This window comes from Condylura cristata, unplaced genomic scaffold (assembly GCF_000260355.1).
Source record: "Condylura cristata isolate star-nosed mole 26May11 unplaced genomic scaffold, ConCri1.0 scaffold00013, whole genome shotgun sequence".
Taxonomy (NCBI): Eukaryota; Metazoa; Chordata; class Mammalia; order Eulipotyphla; family Talpidae; genus Condylura; species Condylura cristata.
In genome coordinates this window covers 9,747,677-9,765,189 of record NW_004567114.1, presented here as the reverse complement: position 1 = coordinate 9,765,189, position 17,513 = coordinate 9,747,677, and the positions used below count along the sequence as shown (strand labels likewise).

General features: G+C 43.1%; 1 protein-coding gene across 2 annotated transcripts in view; it reads right to left on the bottom strand.

Moving 5' to 3' along the window:
- Nucleotides 1–17,513, bottom strand: part of FOXN3 (forkhead box N3) — a 349,499-nt gene that overhangs the window by 315,009 nt on the left and 16,977 nt on the right. Inside the window, exon 3 of one of the 2 annotated variants that reach the window (XM_012724503.1) lies at nucleotides 12,533–12,619. The exons of the other annotated variant lie outside the window; for it this stretch is intronic. The gene's annotated coding sequence lies outside the window, so the exon portion shown is untranslated. The remainder of the gene's footprint in view (nucleotides 1–12,532; nucleotides 12,620–17,513) is intronic. 2 annotated transcript variants of the gene reach the window in all.

Here is a 17,513-nt window from a genome sequence, read left to right as displayed (position 1 = left end):
ACACAGGGAAAAAGAGGGAGAGAGATACAAGCTAATTAATGCTATCCGTTCATTGACTTGGAACCCCAGTAGCACCCTTAAAGCTGATCAAGAGCCAGGTGACCAGCTGCCAGCAACAAGGCCGAGGGAATGAGAGCCTCAGCCCAACATGTCCAGTTTTATGTCCAAAAACCCAAGAGGCTGCTTAACTCTGCCCTTGGGTCCTCCCAGTCCTCCCTTTGGTATTGCTGGGAGTTGTAGTTTCAGTGTTTGAAGTGGGGGTGGAGTCCACAAAACCTGTACCTGTAGAGTTCATTCAGGACATCCTTTCCCCCTAACAAAACAAGTGCCCATTAATAAATGAAATGAAACTTTTAAGGTTTGAGAGGGGAGGGAAGAAGGGTGATGTTTAAGGTAGTGAAAACCAGCAGGCCCAGAGTAAAAGGATGTGTTATCTACAGGAAAGTGACCCAACTGACACCTTCCACTTCTCCCAAGGAGCTACCCCTAGGAACAAGGGCTCATAGGAGTCAGTGTGACTTTGTCACAAGCTGAGGGGTACAGAGCTCTGAAAAGCATGTGCTCTTGGGATAGGGGAGAGGAAAACGAGGAGACACTTGGTCATTTTTAGGGCACAATGGTCTCGTCCACCCTGCTTATGGCTAGGTCATTTTGTACCAGGACCCTACCCCCAGGATTGAAGAGTAGAACTGAAACACGGGAAACTCAGGTTGCACAGTTGGCCAAGCACCCCAATCCATGCACCCCTGTCCATGCAACCCCATTGTTGTGTCTTTCCAGTTTTAAAGAAAAAGAAACAGGTTTGGGGAAATGTGTCACTGGCAGGGGACAGTCCAAGAGGACCTGAAGGATTTCATGCTTGGTTCTCTACATGTACATCAAGCCTGATCAGGATAACCAAGGGACAGGGATATGCAGGCTGTGGCTTGAAAGCAAATCTATCACCACGGTCTGCAAAATAAAAGCAAGTTTTCTACAAGTTTCAAAGCATGATAAGATTTCTTGTATAGAGTAACTCTCCAGAGTGAGTCAGAGCTGTAAATAAGAAAGCCCTCTAAGTGCCTATACAGAAAGGCAGACACTTGGCGCTCGGCTCCAAGACACTTGGAACTTTTGTTCAGAATCTATTGACTCTGACTTGAAACATAATTCCAATTAGTTGTGTTGTATGGTATCTTAGCCTCTGCAGGTGGAGGTGGTAAATTAAAATGGATTCCTGGAGGGAAAGAGAGTGATGGTAATGAAAAGTGATAGGCTGAGAGTGAAGAAAGGAGAAAGCAGTGGTGGGTAAACTTTTGGTGTATAGATAAAGATCAGACAGTAGATATTTTATGCATAATGGGTCATACTTCTGTGTGGCCCATACACCTCTACTACGGTGGCTTAAAAGAAACCAGAGAGAGCATGTAAATGAATAAGTACAACTCTGTTCCAACAAAATTTTATTTACCAAAACAGGAGGCGAGTTAAATTTGGCTCAGAGACTAGAATTTGCAAACCATGGAATAAAGAAAGCTTCAGAGCCAACAGAATGTTCAGGAACTCTTAGCAATTTAGGTTCTCATCACAAAGAGGCAAATAATCCTAACCTCAAAAGCCCTCATGAACTGAAACAGGGGACACGCAGGTAGCACCCCCCACCCAGACACCCCCCAGGCACTCAGGCCTTCCACAGAGGCAGGGCCCTTCATCATAAAGTTACAAAATTTAAGAAATCTAAACAACCTTGGGAAAACTGTCGTCCATCTCTCTGTTTTTGTAGATGAAGAAATAAATCCTCAGAGAGGTTAAGGGACTTGCTAAAGGTCAAACAGCTCACTAATGATCAGTCTTAAATTAGAAGCAGACTTTTGAGTCTAAGTTTAGAACACTTTCCATTATCTCATGTCTATTATTTTAGCCCTTTTTTTTGTAACATCAGGATGGAGGAAATGCTCATTTAATTAAAACACTACATCCACAAGGTTGTTAAGAGTCTGGAATCATTAAAGTACACAGCTCTAGACATTTATAAAGATGATTTGAATCAAGACAAAGGTTAAGTAGGGTTTAATATACTCAGAGAATATAATTTCTGAGGTCGTACTAAAAAGAATACATTTCAAATATTTAAAACATGAATATACATCTATAATACAAATATTACTATTCTCCCTGAAATGTGGGAAACAATGTCCATTTGTATAAAAGACAAGTTTGTCACTGTAGATGATCAAGGTAGAGCTGCTCATCAGTTCTGAGGGTCCACACAGCCCCCCCCCCACGTCACCCAGGCATTGACAGTCCCAAGTCCTCTCTCGAATATCTGACGTCCACTTCCATGCTTATCCTGCCGAAAATGCAGAAGCCACCACAGGTCTACCTGCCCCTTTCTCTTTTCTATCATTAGCGATGTCTTCTGTTCCTTTTCTGAATTAATTAGGAAATAAAAATAGAAACCCTGACATGTTTATAAAGATTCAGAGTGCTGGTTAAACATGAAAGAACAGAGGTTGGGAACACAGAGGTGACAAATTTTATTTCTGTGATGACATGTCAGAGTTCCTTTGCCAGCTGGCCCTTCAGCACCAGAAGCAGGCACCTGTCTGCGGAGAATTCGGAGAGGGGGATGGGATGCTGGGCAAGGTGGCAGCAGCCTTCCATGCCTGCAAATGAGTTCTAATAGCTGGGGGTCACTGAGCAGTGCTGGGGAGGGTGAGGCTTCCGACAGAAGGGAAGGTGGGGAGAAGCTTCTGGAAAGGAGGCCTGTTGCTGTTCCCAGGCCCTAGGACAGGGCTTTGGTTCTGTGCTCACTTCTTCCCACCTTTGCTATACAGCAAAGGGCAAAGGATGGGGTGCCTGGCTTCAGAGTGTCCCCAAGATGCACTTCCCAGTTTGACAGACCTGCCAGAGGAAATGAGAAGTGATAAGAGATTGGGCGGCGATTAGATCAACCACCTTGGGAAAAGGTGCTGAGCCAGAGATATTTCACTGAAATAAGGAGAAACCTGGGAATGGATTTCTGGCAAGCAATCCCAAAGTAGATACGGTCTGAATTGGAAATGGATTTCATGGGCAGATAAAGTCTAATAAATGGCAGGTCACTCAAAAACCATATATCATCAAGTCTCATACAGGGGCTGTGAAATCTGTTATCAATAATTTAACACTAGGAGAACCTAGCCCTTAGCAAATATTTAATTTCAAAACACACCTACTGATTTACTCAGATACAGCCTACATAGTATATTAAAAATATATTACAAGAAGCCAAGAGCCAATAAAGCTGCACTTAGAGAAGACGAGCTCACTTGTTGCTTTCTGGAAATTCTGTGGAAATTCTGCTAGGGCTGGAGTCTCCCAGCAAGTTCTGCAAATTACCGAAAAGAGAGGGCGTAGTGAGTGCCCCATCACACGTGGGGCCTGCACATCAGGCCGGGCACCCCATGTGGATGAATGGGGGAAAGAACTCGGGGCTCCCTGAGTTGCCCTCTGCCCAAGGGCTTCAGGTAGAGGTGCAGCAACACACCGCAAAGTCTTCAGTGCACAGAGAAGTGAAGGGGGTAGAAGGCAGGCTTCGGGGCACTGTCTTCAATTCCTGCCATTCTCAGCCCCTCACCCTGCAATGTGACCTGCTCACCACCTGCCCCACCCCATCATGCAGTTCACTCCAGAGCAGACCTGCCCCATTTCCTAGCCAGAAAGCCTCGCAATAAGTCTAACTCACGTTAGAATCCTGTCCCGCAATGGGGTGGTATTTGGAGGAGGGGTCTTTGGGAAGTGATTAGGCCACGAGTGGAACTAGAGCTCCCTCAGCCTTTCACCATATGAGGACACAGAGTGGGCTGTGGCCAGAGAGGGGGTTTCCCCCAAGACACTGGCACCCCGATCTCATACTTCCCAGACTGTGAGAAATAAATCCCTGCTGCTTAGAAGTCACCCCACCTGCTACATTTTTTACAGCATCCAGAGCAGACTAAGACACCGGGGCACCTCTTCATTCCCAGAAACAAAAGTTTTCTGAGGAAATAGTGGCTCGTGGATGAGTTAAAATGGAGGCCTGACTCCATAAGGGCTGGTTAGTTCCAGGGCTAGCACTTCCTAAACAAGGCTTCAGGATCAGGTAAGAGACCCACAGAGTCCTTAAGGCTGAAGTGAGATGCTGGGAGCAAAGAGGCCTAAGCTGACGGTCAATCCAGACTTTCTTTCTCCTCTGTAAACAGCCAAGTGACCTCTCCCTCTCTTCCCTGATCAAATCCCTATCTTTCAGAGAGATCTGGTGGCCAGACCATCGAGAACTCCCCCAGCAGACACTGACTCATGAAGGTCATAGTGAAAATCACTCCACTGATGACCTTGGGGTCATCGGAACAGGTTCACACTTCACCAACCACTTGACTCTTCAGATTCCTGATGAAGACGGCATAGAGGGGGCTGAGTATTTGCCTGGGGTCAGTAAATACTCAGTCAGGGTGGGGGGAGAAGTGGGGCATGGGGTGAATTCTGGAATGAACACGACTAAGAGAGCCTGACATATTGCCCTCGGCCTAATTCTGCCCAAAGCCAGTCCTCTCCAGTGCTGGTGAATTCGCTATAAAACCAAAGCCCTGCCTGCAATTTACTGCGGTAGCCAAGCACACAGCCTAGCTCCAGAACACACAAGCCACAAAGTATGTGAAAGTCAGCATTTGGAACCGAAGAAACTGCCACGTGGGGCCCCGTAGCAGTCAAGAGCAGCTCACCCTCTCCCGTGGCCTCCACTGATTCACCATCACCCCAGGCCCCTAAGTCAGAGGATGCCAACGTCGGCGAGCCCCAGATTCTTGTTTAAGGTGAATAAACCCAGATCTTACTTTTGCCAGCGTCTGGAAGCTCTGAGCAATGCCATAGCCATGTGAACAAATAGTTGGATAAATAACAGCGCTCAAATCCTGGGCAGGGGCTCCAGACCGGCCTCCCCTCCACCGCTGTGTGTGAAACGCTATTTGGCGGCCTGGGAACTGGGGTTCTAAAGTGACAAACTCCGTGTTCTGAAGTCGGTGTTTGGGCGAAGACTCGGGCCTTGGATTTGGGCACCAAGAATCGGACAGGCAAATCCCCTCCTGACACCACGGCCTCTATGGCCCGCTTCTTTCAACCGGGAGGACAGGCAAGTTAAATGTGCCCCTTCAATCCACTCAGGGAGCCCCTAGGGAAAACGCCAGCCCACGGCACACCGCCATTCAATACCTTCTAGAACAATTTAAATTTAGTGCCTTTACACCACTTTATATTAACTAGTTTAGAAAATTTGGCTTTAGCAGACTTTGCTGACTGCTTTTCACTGCCAAACTAAACACTCCACTTTAAAATACACCCCTGCGAACACATGTGATTTCTCCTTTTAGGTTAGGAATGTAATGTTGACATAAATGTCAAATAAAATTAATGAGCGAATGGACCTTCAAATGGTACTCCTGTGAAGGGAATTTGTTAGACTGGGACCTTTGAGCTCAAATGTATATATAATTATATAACACTCATATGAGGAACGAATCTGAATGTTAAGCTTTAGCAAATTTATCACCTTTGTCAGAAATGCTGTTACCTACAAAAAAAAAAAAAAAAAAAACTGGTTGCAAGTAAATTAAGATGAAAATACCATCCGATTAGAAGTGCATAGTCTGTCACATGCGCTACCACTGAATTTCCAGGGTGGCCCATCTGCTGAACAAGGCTGCTCCCCTTATCTCAACAGGATTCAGATCTGGGGTCTGCTGTTCTCTGCTGCTGATTTGCAAATGGACTTCCTCCTGGCCAATCACAGGCCGTCCCCAGCCCTCATCCCAACTTGTCTCTTGGGGAGAGTAAAAATGGCAGTTAGAGCAATACCTGGTATTTTCACTCAATAGTCAAGGCACCGGCTACTGTCTCCAACCATACACTGATCTAACTAGTTTGTCATTTATTTGTCATCTCAAACATCTCCCCCAAGTATGCGAAAATCACCGATAATCATTCTAAATCACTGAAAAGGGCCCCGTTCCCAGTAAAGGAGCAAGTCTTCTTTCGTCAGCGTAAAAGCCATGGAGTAAGATTTCCTGCAGACACAGGCAAAGCCTGCATTTATCCACGCGAGGAAAACGGACACCCAGGAGCTGCAGGGCCACACTGGCCATTACCAGGGGACCTGTGAGTGTCTGGGGTGACTCGGAAAAGAAAGAAAGAAAGAAAACCAACCTGTTACTGTGTTTTGCATTTGACACTTCAAATTCAATCTCAGAATTAGATTCTACCCATCTCATTCCTGTTTTGTACACTGTCCTCAAAAGCAGTTGTACAATTTTGAAAACTTACATTAATCCTAAAGAAAATCAGAAGGAACTAGGATAGGGTTCTATTTCTCTCCAGATACCTGGACCTGTCCTAGAAAACCCCCAAAGAAGGTGTGCTAATGCCCTAGGGGTGACTGATGGGAAGCCCATCAGCTACACCCCAACCCCTTCTGCTGTCCCTGCACCTTTAAACAACTTCACTGAGTCCATGTGTGCGGAGAAGCTACAGAGACTTAATTTACAGTGAGGGAAAGCAAACCCATAACTACCAACTTCAGACAGCTCACTCCCATTTACTATTCAGTCAGCTGTACTTAGGATCATTTGAAATGTCTGCATAGGGCGCATAGGGAACGTTCTCCATTTTCTTTCTGCTTTTTCAGGCTATCAGTTCATAATGAACAAATATGGAAATTTTTCTGAGGGGGATATCCAACTACCAAAATAACTCCTTCATAATTCATATGTGCAATCACAACGGTGATTAATAAAAAGCTGAAACAGTTTCTAAAAGCCTAAAGCATTAATTACTCTGTTAGATGTCAGGGCTCTATGAAAACCTATGACAGCAGGTTACTCCGGCAAATTAAATCATGTGAACTTGAGGCAGAAGAAGAGGAATCTTCACTGAGTGGCTGTGTGGCTGGTAAATGTGTGCTTTCCGGGAGGGCGACCGGACCTGGTCTCTCAGGGCGCAGTATTTCAGTCTTGAACGACATATGAAAGAGGGGAAATGTCACTGCAAATTGAATTTATGCTGGGATGAAAGGGAAGATGTTAGCCTTTGAAAGACCTAAATAAATGAATGATACTATTTCCATTCAAGGGAAACTATCTCATTGAGCATCTCCTGGTTGGTCATGGATTCTTCTCTTGGCTTTTGTGGGGAGAAGTCTCCTCAGACGTCTTTGAAAGACGCACTGCTTTGCTTGTGGGTTATTGCCAGCTCAGGTCAAATCAGGTCCTGCAGGATCAAGAGAAACTTCTACCCCTCCCTCACTCCCTAGAATAAAAATTAGGGGTCTTTCTTAGAATTAGGGTTTTTATCAGAAATAAGATTCTCTCAGAAAAACCTACCTACATGGCAGGACTAAGGCCGAATTACAGAGACCCTGGTCTTTCTCAGGTGAGTCACCCTCTTGCTGTCATTTGAGTCCCCATCCTCTCTCCTTCAGCCCTCTCCATTCCAATCTCAGGCTAGGACACCCCTTTCGAAAATCTAAAGTAACCTTCCAGGGCCCCTTTGTCTCTCCCCCTCCGCTTTTAATCTGTCAACTGTACTTCCAAACACAGTTGGAAGTGAGTACACAGCTACTTCTCAACACTCCAGTCAAAGCCTTTTCTCTCCCGGTCTTTCATCAGGTCTCCTTGCTTCACACAGTGGCCAGATGGCTCTTTAAAAAAATAAATCAGATTCAGTGACCCCTTTGTTTAAAACTGTCTAGTAGTTTCCTATTATACCTAATCTAAATCCATATACCCCTGGACTATGAGGTCTGATGTGATGGGGCCCAGCTATTCCACAGTCACTCACAACTCACCAACCTCTGGACACACAGATCCTTCTTCCTGTTCCTTGAAAAGCAAGTTGTGCCCACCTAGGACCTTTGAGGGCACTATGCCCTTTGGCTGGCCCCTTGTAAGCAGCGAACACTTCTCTGGTCACCCTTAACTAATTGTGTGGAAATCTGTATGAGATGCAGAATTTCTTCTTCAACCATAATTTCCTCACTTAAAAAATGGGTTCACAAAATGAGAGGCTCACAGAGGTATTTGGAGAAATAATTTCTTTCCAGAAAGTTCTGCAAACTTTTAGGTCATTGTTTTGTAGGCCTACCATGCTGAGTGATTTTAAACAAAATTTGTTCTGGGCACAGACTTCTCAGTCAAGCTGGCCAATCACACAAATACGGGTGAGAGGAAAGGACCACATAATAATGACCACATTCCCAAAACTCTTCAAAGTGAGTATGATCTCATCCTACTGGAAGACTGTAGGCAAGGGAGAGGAAGAGTTGAATTCCAGTGCCCACACTTAGCTCCCCAATCTGTATGATTCTCTGTGCTAATAGTCAACTGCCTGGTCCACCCTCCAGAAGCAAAACAGTTCCCCTAAAAATGTCTTTCCCTGAGACTCCTGACCAGGTTTTATTTGTGACGGGCATACATTTGTTCCATAATTGATACAAGCTGAGTACAAGGGACATGACATATTTTCTAAATCAAATTAAATCTGGATCTCAAGGCTTTACTTGATGGAAACTTAATTTCCATTATGTTTTTAGGGACCTTTCCCCTTTCCTAGAGTTAGAGGAACATCTTGAGAGATTACATGCTCCCCAGAGAACAGGGCTTCAGCTCCCCCCAGAGCCAAGTCCATCATACACATCATGTGTATTCCACACACCTGCTTTCCCTCTGAACCAAGCTGGGCCACCAGCGACCTTGGCTTGCTTGGTGTTAAGTCCCTTTAGCATCCGCCACCTCCCCATCACAGAGTCCGACAAAAGTCTGAGTAGGGGTTGATTTCTAGGTTTCTGGAGACCCAACATGCAGACCAAGGATCCAAAGAAACTGTAGGAACCTTTGAGGTATACCATAAACACAGCAAGCCCTCACCTAATGTCATTGTTAGGTTCTTTAATAACGCAGATTTAAGCAAAATGATGCATAACAAACACAAGAACTTCAATAATGCTGTTTGTTCAGTATAGGCCAGGATTTTTTTCTCATCAATGTTACAGCAAAATAACATTGAAGAAATTGACATTATTTGAAGAGCTGCTATAATTTTTTTGGCTGAGTTTCATTCATTCAAAATTATTGTGAGACTGAGCCACGTTGTGGCATGTATCACTAGCTCATTCATTTTTATTACAGAGCAGTATTCCACTATATGAATATAACATGTTATGTTTTCCCGGTCACCTACTGATGGCCATTTGAGTAGTTTCCACTTTGGGGGTATTCTAAATGAAGTTCCTATGAAGATTTATATACTAATCTGGGTGTAAATGTCTGCTACCAGACATTTCTTTCTAGGAAATACCATAGGATTTCAATGTCCAGATCACATGGTAGCCTTGTTCTTAAATTGCAAAGAAATGACCAAACTCTTTTCAAAATGGTTATGCAATTTTACATGTCCACCAACAATACAGGAGATTTTCATGTCCTTTACTTCTATTTCAACAGTTGATATGGTCCGATTTTAAATTTTTAAGATAAAATAATGCCACTCACAGCAACATGGATGGATCATGCTCAGTGAAATAAGTCAGAAGGAAAAAGAAAAATACTGGATGGTTTCACTCACAGAAAGAATATAGGGGAGGCCCTCCCTGGTGGCGCAGCGGGTTAAAGCACTACACTAAGAAGCTAGAACCACTTCCGCATGAGTTCGATCCCCGCCTGCCCTGGAGGTGACCACATGGCGTGGCAGACCTCTCCTGACCCGCCCGCTGCTCCCCTCAGCAGTGTACTTCATCGATCTGCCTGTTCTGCTCCCCACTCTGTTCCTGGTGAATCCTCTCACCCTCTGCATCTCTGGCCTGTACCCCAGTTCTGTATGAATAAATAAATAAATCTTAAAAAAAAAAAAAAGAATATAGGGGAACCAAATAAGGGACCAAGGGAAAAAAATAACAATAAAAAATAGAACAACAATTAACTAAACAGACTAAACAATTATAACTCAGAGACATTCTGCAGGGGGAGAAGTGGGAGAGAGACCACAGCAAAGGCAGGAAGAAGACAAAGGACTGGAGATGGTGCATGGGTGAGTTGGCGGCGGGAATTCTATGGGACTACACCTGAGAAGAGAGCAAATGGTAAAAAAACAAAACAAAGCAATGATGTAAACTATGCATAAAGTAATTACTAAGATACAAGCAAACCAACTGTTTGTTCCTAAAGACCTTTCTACGAATGCATCGGGTCAGGGACCTCCAGGGTGACAGAAGCAACAGGGCCGTGTGTACGTGTGCGGAGAGGGAGATTTATTTTGAAGAAATTGGCTCCTAAGATTACAGGGACGGCATCTCCAGAGTCTACCGGATGGGCCAACAGGTTAGGTAGAGCCCCTAGGAAGAACTGATGTCACAGCTCAAGTCCAAAGACAAGGTGGAAGCGCAACTTCCTCTTCCTTGGGTGACGTGAGTTTTTCACTTAAGGTCTTCAACTGAGTAGATAAGGCCCAACTATATTACACATGGTTGTTTTTAGTCTGTTGACTTAAATTTTATCTCATCTAAAATATGTCCACAGTGACATCTACACTGGTGTTTGACCAAATATCTGAGTTCCATGCCCTCTCTGAGTTGGCACATAGAATTAATCATCACACTGTGTGATGCAGGATTTGTAAACTTAAATACAGGCAAGCAGATAACGGAGTTAACAGGGGAGCCAGTTGGCAGGTGGTAAGGAATGGTGGGGATCAGGGAAGTGTATGGTTGATCTTCATAAAGGCAATCTGTTTCAAAAAATTAAAAAATCACCATTGGAAGGCCCTCCCTGATGGCGCAACAGGTTAAAGCACAACACTGTGAAGCTCACCACAGCCTCTTTAGAGCAAGTTTGATCTCCAGACAAGGAGGTGACGCACAGGGTGCTGCAGACCTCTTCTGACCTGCCCGCTGCTCCCCTCAGCAGTATACTTCAACCGGCTCCGTCTCTGGTGAACCCTCTCACTGTCCCTGCACCTCTGACCTGTACCCCAGTTCTGTACGCATCAATAAATAAATCTTCTTTAAAAAATCACTGTCTGAAAGCAGCAGCATCTTCAAGACAAACAAAGCCCAGACCTCAAGGTTTGGAGAATGTAACAAACACACTGAGGGGCTAGGTAGGGGCTTTCTTGTTTGTTCATCATCAGCAACTCTGCCCGGTGGCCTCAGGCACCAGGCTAGTATGTCAGAAATGGGACTGTCTATCCATCAGGTCAAGTTCAGGAATGGGGCAGACAACTGGAACGTAAACATCACCTTCCTCCACCAAAGATTTGACTGGTATTGAGAAGCAGTATTTTTGAGATTAAAAATCCTTGCTGGCTTCTGAAATATGGTTCTTTGGTGTTGCTAGTTAAGGATGGAGACAAATGATTAAGACATAGCACTGTGGGGTGGGTCTGCACCTTTAGGAGAGACTGAACAAGCACTTACCCAAATAAAAGGCATTTTGGGGGGACCGGAAGCAGAACTAGCACCTCTCTCTACAAGGATGATTCCAGGATAAATACAAACAGGCAGTTTCCATAACTGAAATATTTCTGGCCTGGAATTTCGTCCAATGTCACCAAATATAACTTCTAGAGTCTACCCCAGTGCTGTCTTCCAGCTGTGTGATTTCTTGGTGTACCCTTAATGATTAACTCGCTGCAAAAGACACCTCAAATGCAGTGAGCTGCTGTACATTATGATTCATTGTAAACCAACTTAAGGTTGAGAAACACTTAGCAAAAAATTTTTAATTGCTTACAAGTATTTGAACTGAAGCCATTCTCATCCGGACAGTATCTAAATAGCAGAGCTATTTTCCACATCACTTACAGATCATAAGGCTAAAACCATATTGTCTTTCTATAAAACAATGCATGCTCACAGTTTCTAAAAAGGCGGCATTCTTTCCTCCAGGTCACCAGGGAGCTCGACTTTGGAAGCGTTTTCAAGTGCACTGGTAGGTGCGGAACCTGAAGACACACAGCTGTTGTCCGACCTCTTAGGAATTCACACCAACCATATTACTGATGAAAGTCAAATGAGGCTCATTTAAAACTCTCAAGATCGTCAAAGAAAATGGTCTGTGCTGAATCAATTTTCCAGCTAGGGAGGAGAAGGAGGAGAGAGAAAAGGATTCTACCGATCTCTGAGCAGGTAGCGGTGTTCTTTCTGAGAGGACTCGCCAGGCCGGGGTGGCCTCAGGAATCGTTGGCATTCCCAGCTATGAAGGCACCAGGGAAGGAAGGGGAAAAAGCACCCCGCTGAGGTCACGGGAGGACAGTGGCAGTAGCGCCTCACAGCAGGCGCTCGAGATGCTGGAACAGCAGCCTGGCTGGGAAACTGGCTGCTCTGGCCCGAAACCACTTAGCAACAGCCATCAAGATGCAAGCAAGGAGAGAGCGCATCATGCAATCTCACACCAGGAATAAAATTAAAATTCTAAACGCTTCCACAAAGAAAAAAAAAAAGCATGTTCACATAGCAAAAGATGAGCGATCAAAATGGCCTATTACTTCTCACCAGCAGCAAGGGAATCTGGACTCCGTCTGCACTGCCTTCTGCACAGAGGTGCCTGCGCCCTCGCGATGCTCCCAGCCGCGCTGTTGACTCAGGGAGGGGAGACGAAAGATAGATTGCGAGATTAAGTTCTTGGAGAACTTGCCTGCTTTGAAAACTCAGTAAACTGTTAGCAGATGTACTCACTGAAGCAGCAAACGGAATCAGAAGAAAACCCCCGGTCTAGGAAACAGGCATAAGACAGAAGACAGGGGGGAAAGACACCTGCCGCAAACTGATCCCGGGCGCGCGGCAGAGCAACCGGGTCAAAGCGGACTGCTGAGCCCGAGTAGAAAGGTACATTGCCCATCATCAGCTCTGATATGTTTGGCTCAGAGCAAAAGTAGACTGAGAGAAAACTAGGCCTCCCTGGTGGCACAGGGGGTAAAGACGGCGCCATCGAGCTATCTCTTACCATTGCAACAGGAATCCCATCCATGACCGCCCCGGAACTGACCCACATGGCGCAGCGGATCTCTCCTGTACCCCGCTGCTCCCCCTCAGCTGTGGATTGCAGTAGATCTGCCTGTTCTGCTCCCCACTTTGTCTCTGGTGAATCCTCTCATCCTCCTATACCTCTGACCTGTACCCCAGTTCTTGTATGCATAAATAAGTCAATCTTTGAAAACAAACACAAAGAATGAGAGCTGCCGCTAAGGCAGGGGAAGACTAGGAAGAAGAAAGGTTAGAAGGAAGAGGGCAGGAAGCAAGTGTGTGTTTGGATACACCCACCCACCCACCCACCCACACACACACACACAAAGAGGCTGTGTTTATTAGTAGGCAAAAAACCCAGAAAGTTGCACAAGAAAGGATTTGTAAGCAGAGTATATCATTAGTCTTACTGTCAAATAGTGTTTAGATAATAATATAAACAGTGTCAATTCAAAAAGGGAAAGGGTAAAAGGTCTAAATAATCATAATAGTAAGTCAATGGGTAATTTTTTAGATTGATTAAAAATCAAGAAAACTGCACTGCTTATTGATTTTTCTAAATGTTTACATTGCAAAATATACATCGAGAAAAATGCACAAAATAAAATGTGCAGTTCAATGGCTGATCACCAAGCAGACATTCATGCACTCAGCCTCTGAGTCAAAAAACAGAAGTTTGCCAGCATCCCTGAAACTCATCATTCTCTCTCCTAATTAGTACCCCAGTCTTCCCTTACAACTATTACCTTAACTTTTACGGTAATCACTTTCTTTATAGTTCTGCTATCCAAGCTTGCATCCCTAAAGACTGTAATTCCATTATGCCTATTTTTTGAGCTGTATATTTACGAACTACAAATGTATGTGTGACGTTTTTCACACAGTAACATCCATGGGAAGCATCCTGGCCGCTGGCGTATTTGAGTGTGTGCATGTGTGTGTGTGTGCACATATAAACATATTAAAGTCTTGCTAGATACTGGCTAGTTTCCAGTTCAGGGTCATTATAAAGACTGCTGATGCGAACATTTCTATCCAAAAATTTGGGTGTGTATTCACTATTTCACTAAATGTTTAGATCAGAGTAGAATTGCTGACTCACAGAAATAGCTGTGTACAATTATATTAGATAATGCAAATTAGTCTTCCAAGTGGCTGGGCCAATTTGGATGCTCACACCGGTGTCTGGGGATTCTCATATTCCCCAACCCTCACCAACTTCTCAGTAGTGAAATATTTTTAATCTTTGGCATTGCAGTAGAAATGCAGTCACATTTTATGTAGCTTCTAATGTGCATTTCCCTGAAGATTTATAGGGCTGGACATTTTCTCACATGTTTATTGGAAAGATAGATATCATCTCTTGTGGAGTTCCTATTTAAGTCTACTACCTATTTTTCTAATTCAACATTATTTGATTGACTTCTTGGAATTCTTTATATATTCTTCCCATGAGCCTTTTGTAAATTATAAATTTATAAATATCTCCAACTTGCCTCTCACTCTCTTAACTGTGACTTTTGATGAATATAAATTCCTCATTTTAATAGAGTCCAATTTTATCTGTCTTTTTGTTAATGGCTGGCTCTTTGGGGTCCTATACAGGAATTCTTTTCTTAGCCAAAATCATAAATATATTATTCTACATGATCTTCTGTATACTTTATGATTTTGTCTTTCACATTAGATCTTGAATTCCCTGGGAATGGGTGTTGGTGTATAGTGTAAGTTTAGGGTCTAGCTGTATTATTTTTCTATACTGATAGCCAACTGTCCCAGGACAATTTTTAAAAAAAAAGATTTATTTATTTATGCTTACAGAACTGGGGTACAGGCCAGAGGTGTGGTGGGTGAGAGGATTCGCCAGAGATAGAGTAGGGAGCAGAACAGGCAGATCTACTGAAATACACTGCTGAGGGGAGCAGCGGGCAGGTCAGGAGAGGTCTGCATTCCCTGTGGGTCAGCTCCCTGGGCAGGGATCAACTTGTGCTGCAGTGGCTTTGGAGAGCTTCAGAATGCAGTGCTTTAACCCGTTGTGCCATGAGGGAGAGCCCAGGACGACTTGTTTTAAAGAGCCCATCCTGTCCCCAATGTTCTACAGTGACTTTTTGTAATGGAAAGCAAGTCTATTCATACACTGCTCTGCTTTTTGGACTATATTCTTTCCCACTAGTCTATTAATTTGTCCTTACACAAATGCCAGATGGCCTCAATTACACTAACATAACAATGAATCTTAGTATCTGGGAGAGCAAGCTCTCTTCTCTTATTTTTCTTCAAATGTATCTTGGTTATTCCTGGGCCTTTATATTTCCATATAAATTTTAGGATCAGCTCATTTCCAAAAACCCTCTTCGGATTTTGACTGTGATTATATAGTCACAGTACACAATACCCTGTGTCCATCAGTTTGAAATTGACACCCTTGGAAGATGAAAACTTCCATCTCATGAACATGATAGATCTCTGCATTTTATTCAGGTTTTCCTTTTCTCTCAAGTATATTTAGGGATTTTCAACATGGAGAGTTTCATAACTTTTTTAGATGTTTTCTCAGCTATTAGATTATTTTTATTCTAAAGTAACTTCAATTTCTATTTGTGAGAAATAGAAATACAATTTACTATTTCCTATTTACATTGCACTCAGAAAACTTGCTAACCTTACTTCTTAGTTCCAACAATTACATAAAATTTCTTTTGAATTTTCTATATACATAGTAATTTAATCTCCCAAAAGTTTTATCTATTCCTTTTTAGTCCTAATATCTTCAACTTTCTTTGCATTAGTATGGTCTGTAATGCAATGATTGATTGATGTTGCTTTTTTTTTTTGATGCTGCATTTTTTAAAATGATGTAGGATATATTTTTGTAGATACCCTTCTTTGAATAAGAACACTTCTTATTTGCTGGTTTGCTGGGTCTTTTCTAAATTGTAAATAAATATCAATTATATCGCATACATTTTCTGCTTTTACTGGAATGATCAAATTTTTTCCCTTTGTTTTGTTAATGCTGAGTTAACCCCAGCTGATTTTCAAATATATTATTTTAACCTTGTGACGACAACTGGATCCCCTTTGCTAATATTTTACGTAGGATTTTTGAATCTTATGAATAAAACTGGCCTGGAATTTTCCTTTCTTATAATGTCAGGTTTTAGTATCAATATTCTACTGGCTTCTTAAAACATGTCAGCACTGTCTTTTTTCTATTATCTGGAAGAGTTTGTGGAAAAAATATGCTACTTCTTCCTGAACTATTTAATGAATTCAACAGAAAAACCAACTAGATGTGAAGTTTTCCTTGTGTGAAAGTTTTCAATTACATATTCATATAAGCATAGTTGGACAGTTATTTCTCTTACGTTAATTTTTTTGAAGGTTTATTTATTTGTGCATATAGAACTGGGGTACAGGCCAGAGGTGCAGAGGCGGTGAGAGGCTTCACCAGAGATAGAGTGAGGAGCAGAACAGGCAGGTTGACAAAGTACACTGCTGAGGGGAGCAGTGGGTGGGTCAGAAGAGGTCTGCGGCACCATGTGGTCACCTCCAAGATGGATCATGCTGAAGTGGCTTTAGCTTCTTAGTGCTGTGCTTTAACCCGCTGCGCCACCAGGGAGGGCCTCTCCTAAGTCAGTTTTTATAAGTAGCATCTTTTTATGTTCATTTCTTCTAAAATGCACATATTTTGCCATTGAGTTATTCTTCATATTCCTTCATCATCTTTCAACCATAGGGATGTTGGTTCTTTCTGGTTATTTGTGATTTTTTTTTCTTGATTAATCTCACCAGGATTTATCAATTATATCAGACCTTTGATTCTGTTAATTCTATGGGATGGGATGACCATGTTCTGTTTTATTCCTTTATTCTCTTATGTTTATTATTTCCTTCTTCCTAAGTTTCTTAAAAATTTAATTGTTGTACTTTCTTTTTTCTTGAAATGAATGTTCAGGTTATTTCTCTGTACACAGATATCAAGTTATAAAATCATGCATCTGAAAGTGATATGAGGGATCCATGCTATCTCAAAAAGAAATAATAATAACAACAACCATGAGTTTTCTCTCTTTGCAGTGAATACTGGCTCAAAAAGCTAGAAAGAGCCCATGCTCAGGTGGAAAGAAAGCCCTCAGGTCCCACAGAGATCTCACTACTGCACCAGCCTGCTAGCTCCTGGGCTCTAAAATTCATGGAAGACTCTGGTAGGGACTTGGTAGCTCCAAACATGCAGTGCTGGAAACATTTCTAAGTAAGAGCTTATTTTTAAAGCTAAGAGAGAAGCCTGGGAGTTGACCAGAAAGTGAACACAATTTCCGAGAAAAGGCCATGGCTCCCCTTTTTTCTTCCTCGATTTTATTAGGAATGTTGGTTCTACTCTTATCTGCCAGAAATTCTATGCCCTGAAGCCATGAAGGAAGCAACATTGCTCTGTTTCTCTGTCTTGGCTTTCTGAAGGAGCTGGATTTGCTACTGGGATCATCTTCTCAAGTGAATTCCTCTGGGC